Source organism: Mirounga leonina, unplaced genomic scaffold, assembly GCF_011800145.1.
Source record: "Mirounga leonina isolate KUSES-001 unplaced genomic scaffold, KU_Mleo_1.0 Mir_201, whole genome shotgun sequence".
NCBI classification, from domain to species: Eukaryota; Metazoa; Chordata; class Mammalia; order Carnivora; family Phocidae; genus Mirounga; species Mirounga leonina.
The window spans coordinates 21395700-21406100 of record NW_023270504.1 but is presented as its reverse complement, the minus strand read 5'-3'; positions in this window follow the sequence as shown (position 1 = coordinate 21406100).

Genomic DNA, 10401 nt, shown 5'->3' with positions numbered 1-10401 from the left:
GCGGGGGACTCCGGGGTGGCGGTGGACTCAGGGGTGGTGGTGGACTCTGTGGTGGCCAACTCTAGGTCAGCAGTGGACTCTAGTTCAGTGGTCAACTCAAGGGCATTAATCAAATCAAGTTCATTAATCAACTCAAGGTCAGTGATCAAGTCTAGGTCAGTAATGAATTCTAGAGGAGCCAAAAAGAAAAAAAAAAGGAGTATTTTATATGTATACTTTCTGGGAAGACTGTTTTCACCATCTCTACACCATTCCAAGCTAGATCTCCTTCCGGGAAAAGCTGGAACATAAAAGCGTATATTGATACGGTCTCACCCCAAGTTTCTCTTCTGCCAAGTGCTAGAAAGTACAGAAGACTAACTGCCATCCAGGAGTGTCCCCCTCAAAGCCCCCTACACCACCGTCCTTTGAGGGGGGGGGGGTCAGTGTAGGAAGGAGCATTCAATACTGTGCCTCTGTATGCAAACTGGTCAAATTGGAACAGAATAAAAATTCCAAGAATATCCCCGCTATAATCCTTCCAGGTCCCTGACAACAAACACCAAAAACCAAAAGGAGGCAAGGAGCTAGGAAACAGCTCTTTCCAAGACATATAAAATAGAATCAACTCTAAAATGGCTGTCCTATCCTGTTTTCACTGAACGGGTTAAGTCTAGGACCTCATTTTCTGGTCTGTCCCATAGAATGCACAATCCAGACATTTGGGGGCTTGCTTACCATATGCAGTAAAGAACCCCAAGCCCAGCATCTGAGAAAAGTGACAGCTACCAGAGGGAGCACTGGGAGGAAGAGGATGGGGGAAAGTAATTATTTTAATGCCAATGAATGAACACCCCCCTCCTCCTGAGAGATCAAATTGAATTCAGAAAGAAAAGAAAGCTTTGGGAGGGAAGCTTTCTTTCTGTCTGGTTCATGAGAACACCTGTCTCTTTCCTTTCTCAGTGTGATTCACAGGTTTCCAGACCCACTGATTTCCATTGCACAGGACTGAATTAGTTGCTGAAGCACTTTGAACTATACTCGTCTATAAAATGAGGATTCAGCCTAGGACTTTTCAACCTGCACTAAATAGAATGAAGACTCTTTAGAGCCCAAGAGTGAATAGGACCCCGGTATTCCCCGGTAAACCCCGGTAACCCCCGGTAACCCCCGGTAAACCCTCACTAGTTCTCCCGTCACCCATCCTCAGCCCATCTGGCCCAGCCTTACTACCCTAATACCTAGGTCAATTCAAGCACCTAGTCCCCATCTTAAGCTTAGCCACTCGACGTGTCCAAGGCTTCAGAGCTCAGCCACCCACCCATCCCCACCTTAACACCAAGTTGACAGTCACTTTACAACATTCACTGCTGGTCTCTGTTTCTCTTTCTGCTCCTGCAGAAAAACACACACACACGCACACACGCACACACACACCCCATAAAAGTCCATTCTCCAACAGACTTCCTAGTGGTCCACTTACCCTGGTGTATTACGGGGTAAGCCACAACTAGGGCGAACCAGGCTGTGAGTACCAGGGTCTTCGCGAGCATCGTGTCAACGGGGAGCACGTGAACGTAAGGGAGGTGGTAGGTCCCAACTGTGCAGGACAGAGTTCCTTTGAGCTTTTATGCAACCCACAGCCCCAGGTCCCTGAGGGTGGCATTTTCAGGTGGCTGTTAAGAAAAAAAAGGAAAGAAAGAAAATCAAGCCTCGCCCACATAACTTTGAGAATGCCCCTGGAGCAAAGGCGGGAAAGGGAACTGGGGGCAGGGTGAAGCAAGGAGTATGGAAAACTCTGATAAGGACTTGGGCGAAATTAGGTTGTCCCTTAGCCATTAGCACCCACTATCTGCTTCTCAAAGAGGCAGGGGAGAAAGCTAGCTCTACCTGACCAGAGGTTGCAAGTTTGTCATCCAGGCTGGGGCCAAATACTGCTTTACAGAGCCCCTGAAAAGCTACTTGATATCAGAGCATGGGACTAAGAACCACAGTCAGAGCCTGCTGGCTACTCTTATTCTAAGGGAGAGCCCTGTTGCAAAGTCTTCTCCCCACCATACATACACCCCGGCAGCCAGTCCCTTAAAGAGAACTGTCAGAGTAAGAATTACTACTATTACTACTACATACTAACAGAAATAGCTAAAATCACAAGGTTTCACATGTGTTACTATCTTATTTGATTCTCACCACGATCCTATGTGTGAGGCATTATTATCTCTATTTTTTTGGTGAGGAGATGAGAGGCTGAGAGACTAAGTGACTCTGGATTCACATGAAGCTACGCTCTGTGGGAAAGTCATTGACATCAGGTACTTCTTGGCAGTGAGGACTGGCTTCTGCTACTGACGTTCCCAGGCCTCTGGGGGGCAGTGTAAGTTGCCATGCGCTCTCCGCGGCAGCCCTGACTGGAGGACCCCTCCCAGGAGATGCAGACTGAAAACAGGCGGGTGGGGCTGGCTCACGGAAGTCAGCCTGGGCGCTCAGTTACTAGTCACGACCCTTCCCTGGAAAGGAGGTCTTTATCGCAGATGCACGACTGCCATCCCGGGGTCAAACTCCCGTGAGGTCTGTACGTCTCAGTTTTCTTTTTTTTTTTTTAATTTTATTTATTTATTTGAGACAGAGAATGAGAGAGAGAGAGAGAGAGAGAGAGAGAGCACATGAGAGGAGGGAGGGTCAGAGGGAGATGCGGGACTCGATCCAAGGACTCCAGGATCATGACCTGAGCCGAAGGCAGTCGCTCAACCAACTGAGCCACCCAGGCGCCCCGTCTCAGTTTTCTTTACTTAAAAGGTCACAGTTGAGTCCTGCTCAGAAACCACAGGGTTGACAATAGCATTGAGAGAGAACTCTTCAGTAATAGTAATAATAACAGCTCATGCTTATGAAGTGCTTAACTGCATGCCACAGGCCTATAGTATTTTATCCAATACCACACCTAAGGTAATTTTATTATTCTCCTTTTCTAGATAAAGAAACCAGGGCACAGAGAGGTTAGGGAACTTACGAAAGGTCACACAGTAAGTGTTAACAGAATCAGGGAGCAAATCTGTAGGCAGTCTATTGCTAGGGCCGATGCTCTCAACCACGCTACTATTCGTCCCCCAGCCCAGTTACGGCCCTGCCCTCTTCTTGGCCAGTTTTGTTCTGTGAAGTGTAGCACGGCACAGGCTTCACCTTCAAGGTGGGGGAAACACACACATATACTAGAGAACATTTTGTTCTTCTGCAAACTACCTTTCCTTGGCAAGCCCTGTGCAATGAAGTATAACCCAAACACAACAGTCACGAGCTTGGGAAGCAAGCAGCTCTCAAAAAACTTGCAGGCAAAACCATAGGGCTCAAATGAGACAATAATCCAATAAGTCATAGGTCAGTGGAAGAAGGGGGAGTTTTATCTGCATCAGCTACAATATGAGACTATTTCCTATCCTGGAAAATGGCAAGAATCGACTTCCAGATGTGCAAAGTAGGATCTCTCTTTTTTTTTAAAGATTTTATTTATTTATTTGAGAGAGAGAATGAGAGAGAGCACATGAGAGGGGGGAGGGTCAGAGGGAGAAGCAGACTCCCTGCCAAGCAGGGAGCCCGATGTGGGACTCGATCCCGGGACTCCAGGATCATGACCTGAGCCGAAGGCAGTCGCTTAACCAACTGAGCCACCCAGGCGCCCCAAAGTAGGATCTTTTTGGGAGAGAGCTGGACTCAGGAGTTCCGGTACGAAGGGACAAAAACGACCAACATCTTCTAGAAGCTTTGTTTGGCAGCTCAACCACCCAAAATACAGATACTGCTTTAGATGGTCTTCTAAAGGTCATGGTTCCATTTTTATATGCCTTAGTTTCTCCCAGAGTCAGTGAAAGGACATCCACCTGGTGACCTCTATATTGAAAAATGGGAGCAATTTGGTTTCCCCTCCTGAAAACATGTCACTGTTTCTCACCACCTGAGTATTGTTAGACGATTGACACAGAGGGTCCTGGAGAGGAACCAAGCTGAATAAAACTGTACAGTTATAATCACTGGTTTTTATTTTTTATTAACATGGGGTTATCATTCTGTTATGTATTATTAAGTTGTTTGGCCTTCTTGACTTTACATGTGCTAGCTAATGTTATAGAATCATGTAATCTCAAGGCTTGAAGGTATATTAAATTGTATCCAGCTCAACCAGACCTCCAGTGTCTCTTTTTCTAATATAAGAGTAATACTTTTTTCCTTATATACCGCACCTATCAAGTGGCCTGACAGCCCTAGGGATGGGGAACTCACTACCTTGAAAAGAGTAGTTCATATTTGTACAATTATTCCTTGCAATGGTTCACATATGCCTTGCTGTTGACCTCAGTTTTATTTGGGGGGCCATATGTAAAAAATTGGGCCCTTCTTCATAAAACAGTTGACCTCAGTTTTATTTTGGGGGCCATATATAAAAAATTGGGCCCTTCTTTTCCCTTCAGATGTCAGAAGTAGCTATCATTTTATCAATTTCTTCACCATCCTTTTTTTTTTAAAGATTTTATTTATTTATTTGATATAGCGAGAGACAGCAAGAGAGGGAACACAAGCAGGGGGAGTGGGAGAGGGAGAAGCAGGCTTCCCGCTGAGCAGGAAGCCCAATATGGGGCTCGATCCTAGGACGCTGGGATCATAACCCAAGCGGAAGGCAGACGCTTAATGACTGAGCCGCCCAGGCGCCTCTTTCTTCACCATCCTAAAAGAAGTGTAAGTTTTTCCCTATCTTGTTTCCTCAAATTTCTGTAGCACCTAGCACAGTGTCTGGCACACTGGAAATGAGAAAAATATTTGTTAATAAATTAATGACTAGATGACTCCTGGTCACTGGTCTCTGCTCTCATTTGTCCATGGTCTTCTAAAAAGGAAACACTAGGGCGCCTGGGTGGGTCAGTCATTAAGCGTCTGCCTTCGGCTCAGGTCATGGTCCCAGGGTCCTGGGATCAAGTCCCGCATCGGGCTCCCTGCTCGGCTGGAGGCCTGCTTCTCCCTCTCCCACTCCCCCGCTTGTGTTCCTGCTCTCGCTCTCTCTCTCTCTCTGTCAAATAAATAAATAAAATCTTTAAAAAATAAATAAAAAATAAAAAATAAAAAGGAAACACTAAAATTAAATGATCAAGATTTGACCTAATTAGAGTGGGGGGAGGGGGAAATGATCACTCTCCTTTCTGGAAATTACATGACATTAATCTGTTTGTATTAAATTGATTTGTACCTTAAATGCTATTAAATGCTGGGAGGTGGGCCTGGCAGAAAGTATGGGGAATTTCCCGATAGTGTTAAAGGATCTCAAAAGCCTTTGCATTTGTTTCTTCCAGAGTGAGATCAGTTTCAGGCCAAGAGGGTTGAGCTAGGAGTGCTATCCTATGAATGTGTCTCTGTCCCTCCCGAATTCCCACCCACAGCAGACACAGGCCCTGGAGCACCCAGAAGCATTTGACCCAGGGTAAGGTGCTTCATTCATTTCCCCCCTGTCAACAGTCACTCTTCCCTTAAGGAGCAGTTTCTGGAGACTAAGACTCAAGTTTCTCCTCTGGGGAACAGGGAGCCCAGAATGGGCCATCTAACCTCACAGATCAGATATGGATAAAGACTAGCCGAGACTTCCAGGGTCAGACCAAGCAATTTTCTAACATCTGTTCAGGGACCCAGCAATTACACTAAGTACCCAGAACAATTCAAAAGAAGCCCCCAAACGGATTCCTTCTTTGGAGTTATAACTGTGGAGGATGCCAACGTGTATCATAAAGGCAGTTTATAATGAGATACTAAGAAATCTAAAGCAGTGCCAGGAATTCAAAACAACGTCTATTTATTTAACAAGTGTTTATAGAGCAACTGGGAAATATGGTGACTAAACCAGAAGTACTAGGCAAAGAGGCCAAAATTGCAGACTCTGGGAGCCAGTAGCCCGAGTATCAGTCCTGGCTCTGCAGCCATGGGCAAGTTACCTAACTCACAGGACTTTACTTTTCTCTTTTACAAAAGGGAGATAAAAGTGGTTTACTTCAGGGCTCCTGGGTGGCTCAGTCGGTTAAGCGTTTGCCTTTGGCTCAGGTCATGATCCCAGGGCCCTGGGATTGAGCCCAAACCCTGCATCGTGCTCCCTGCTCGGCTGGAAGCCTGCTTCTCCCTCTCCCTGCTCTTTCTCCCCCACACACCCCCAATAAATAAATAAATGAAAGTATAGAAGAAAAAAGTGGTTTTACTTCATTCACTGGATTTTGTAAGGATTAAATTAATATATTCGTGTTAAAATGCCTAGAATAAGGAAAGTACATGATAAAAATTAGTTTACTATTAGGTGCCGAAATGAAAAAAGCCCAGGTTCTGGAGGAGTTGATAACATTGTTTTACAGCAGGAACAAGATGGGGCATTGCTCTGGAAAGTTCCTTGGGGAAGATGGAACAAGCTGAAGTAGAGTAGAATTCTTTGAATTCAATAAACATATCTTTGGGTTTATCTTTGGTTTATAGAAGGTAAACAGAAAGGCCTCTAGGCAAAAAGAAGTAATAGTGTATTGGAGGAGACAAAAACGTGCATGAATGGCAATGTTCAAGGTGTCATGTCATGTCAACCATTATCAATTTGAGAACATAGAGGAAGAAAGTTATCAGTAAGATGGCTGGAACCATCTTTTTTTTTTCTTCAAACTTTTTTTTTTTTCTGGAACCATCTTAATCGACCCTCCATTGCCAACACCTCCAGAGTCTATTATAGTGCTTTATGCATGGCTGTTGCCAAATAAATGATCGTTCATCTGTATTGAATTCTAACATGGGAAAGGTGGGAAGGCATCATCATGTGAGCAGTAGAATTGTGGCTAAAAACTGGGGTTCTGGACTCAGATTGTTGGGACATGAATCCAAGTCCTTGTGAGAACACGGGCTTGCCCACATTACTCTACCCTTCTGCTTTCCTCATCTGCTAGATGCAGATGATGACAGTAATGGTTTCATAGGGCCTTTGTGAAAATTAAATGAAGGAATCTGTGTAAACTGGTAACTAGAATATAGTAAATGATCAGTGATTGGCAGCTATCATGATTATAGCTTGAAATGGACCTTAAAGAATGAGTTAAAGCTGTAAGATTAACTACTCCATTACAGAGAAGCGGCTGAGGGGGAGGGTGGGAGAGGAGGTAGTGAAACTCTGAAATGGCATTTGGGACCAGACCCAAGAGAGCTGCAAAAGCGAAAGAGTTGCGTCGTTATTCTGCCAGCAAAATAGGGTCATTGAGGTTGTTTCATCAAGAATGGTCATGGTAAGACTTAACCAAACAAACCTGCACAGACAAAAAGCAGGTCAGCTATGGCTCTGCATGGGGCAAGAGCTACTGTGGGTTGAACAACGTGGTGACCTTAGGCATGAAAAGGATTCAGATATTACCAAGGTGCAGTTAAAGGGACTCGGTGGCTGATTGGATATGGGGAAGGCAGCCCCACTGTGAGATATGTATAAGCTCACAAGAGTTGGCCTTGTAGGCTTTTAGTTCCTCTAGGACATGAATTCCCAGAGTCAAAACCCCTATGCTAAAAATCAAAAGAAGGAGACAGAGAGGAGAACGAGAAGAATGCTAATTCTTGAGATTTGGCTGAGATTCTTGCCTGGTGGTAAATGAGCAAGGAAACAAACACACTATTGTACACCAAAAATGGATTTCACTGGGTTTGAATGAAGTTATAAGGCCCATGTTTTCTTTGGTCCTAGTACACATCCTCATGGAAAATTTTGAGACTGGAGACAATGGTTTTGTCTGTTCAATATTTTGGCTCAAGGTCAGGCCTTTTTAAGTCATTAGGGGGTAGGGGAGTGGTTCCATCAATGAATTGGTAAGAAATAAAACAGTTAAGACAACAAGATACCACCTCACACCCATTAGGATGAACACTATCAAAGAAACCAACACAGAAAATAGCAAGTGTTCACAGGATGTGGAGAAATTGGACACACACACTTGTGGGAACGTAAAATGGTGCCATCATTATGGAAAACGGTATAGAGGTTCCTCAAAAAATCAAAAGTAGAACTACCATATAATCTGGCGATCTTACTTCTGGGTATATATCCAAAAAAATTCAAAGCAAGATCTCAAAGAGATATTTTCACAACCTGGTTCATAGCAGTATTATTCACAATAGTTAAGAGATGGAAGCAACCCAGATGTCCATCAGTGAGTGAGTAGATAATGAAGATATGGTATATATGCACAGTGAAATATTATTCAGCCTACAAAAAGGAAGTCTTGTCACATGCTATGAACAAGGTCATATGGATGAAGCTTGAAGACACTAAGCTATGTGAAACAAGCCAGTCACAAAAGGCCCTATACTGCATGATTCTACTTACATGAGGTATCTAGAGTAGTCAAACTCTTAGACACAGAAAGTGGAATGGTGGTTGCCAGAGGCAGGAAAGAGGGAGAAATGACTGTTGTTGCTCATTGGGTATAGAATGAAAGTGCTAGGTGGTAAAAGTGTTGAGATAAATGACAGCACAGGGTTGCAAAAAATATGTTTAATTCCCTCTTCACATGTCCATTTTCTTCTACCAAAGTAAGCAATTTTTAGGAAAAGATCAAGCGCAATTCATATTTGCACCCCAGACCGAGATTCCTTGTTGTCCCTGATACCTATTCTCCCCTTCTCTCCCAGATGACAGTTAAATATGAAGACTGCATTTCCCAGAGTACATAAGCAGGAGTAATATGTGCAACTTCTAAGTTTTGTCCTAAAAGGGAAGAGGCATACCGTTCACTTCCATCTTCCCCCTTTCTGCTGTATAGGATGTGAATGTGGTGGTAAATCATCTTGAACCATCTGGATGAGGGCAACACTGTAGGGATGGCAGAGAAGATATAAGGCAAGGATCCTGCATTCCTCTGAACCCTGTCTCCTGTTAGAGGTGCTGACAGCATAGTGTTAGCGTGGGATACACCCTCAGGGTGTTCCAAGTGGCCCAAACTAATTTACACCCCAGCACCTTGCACAGCTCCTACAAATTGCTTCATAAAGATGGAAGGAGAGGAAAGAAAAAATTTCCAAGGTCTGTGTCAGTAAGGAGACATTTGAGATGACGGTAAGACCGTAGCAAGTGAAAGGAACTTTGCTTCAAGTGAGTCATGAACACACCAGTTTGAATCCCTTGTGTTTCCATTTCTTTGTACCAAGTCAGGCTTGCTGTGATGACCCTCTCCAATTTGGTCTTGCTTCACTTAGCTATTTACTTAGTGAAAGGCTTTGTTATTAAAAGTCTTGTCTTAAATGAGTCAAGAATTTCTTTCTTTGATTTGCAGCCTTTTGTTCTGAGACGCATGAGGTTTATAAATGTTTCAAAGGACTTTCAAATCCAAATTTACTCAACACCAGTTCTGAGAGATTGCCAGAGTGCATATTATTAATGTCATTCTACAAGTGAGTGCCCAGCACATGGCTGCCTCCATAAATAGTTACATATTGAGCGCTAGCCAAAGAAATAGAAATACAAAATGGTAAGTGACTTGCTAGGTCACAGCTAGTTAGTGCAACGCCATGACGAAGAGCCAAGGCCTGCAGAGCCAAGGCCTTCCCACATCTAATCACTCTAGACTGAATGAACAATAACTTCTGAAGAGCTTCAGTCAACTCATCAAGAATAAGTTTCTCTGGAAATACTAGGAGGCATCCAAATCCTTATCCTTTCTGTTTGAAACGCAAAATGTCTCATGATTGGCATTTTTCTCACCATCGCTTATGAGGAAAAACAGAGAAGCACATTTTCTAATTATTTTATACCAGCTCCTGGAACTGGTATTAAATGGAGCAGTGGGAAAGTCAAGGAAAAGTCTCATTCATTTCCAAGTACCAAGATCAATATTATAGGGAAGCAAAACTTGCCACCCCAATATATGTCTCTTTGGCATTGCATTTTTTCAGGCTGATTATTACTTTAAAGTAATAAACAAAAGGCTCAAAAAGGTTTTCTTTTTTCCTCTCCCCTGACTACCTAAAAAATTTTAGAGGATTTGCCCCAGGTAAGGAGTTATCACCATAGATAGCTATAGTAAAATATGAATAAGGTGTGGTAGACAGGGAGGAATTTAGCAAAATCTCTGTTAAAATTCCTCTCTATGCCCCATTGTTTCTGCATAGCCCAACAAACATTTGTTTACGGAGCATTTTTTCATCTTCCTGTGAACTGTCTTCCTTCCGTTGAAGTCCCAGACTCCTATCCCCTTCTCTTTAACTCTGGATGGTCATATAAGCCTCAATTGCCTGACTGCCTGGGGGCCTCATATTCTCATAGAGCCCCTCTATGTTCTGTAATTAAATTTGATTTTCTCCTGTTAATCTGTCTCAGGTCAATTTAATTTTTAGACCACCAAAAGAGTCTTGAAAGGTAGAGGAAAATGCTTCCTCTCCAAT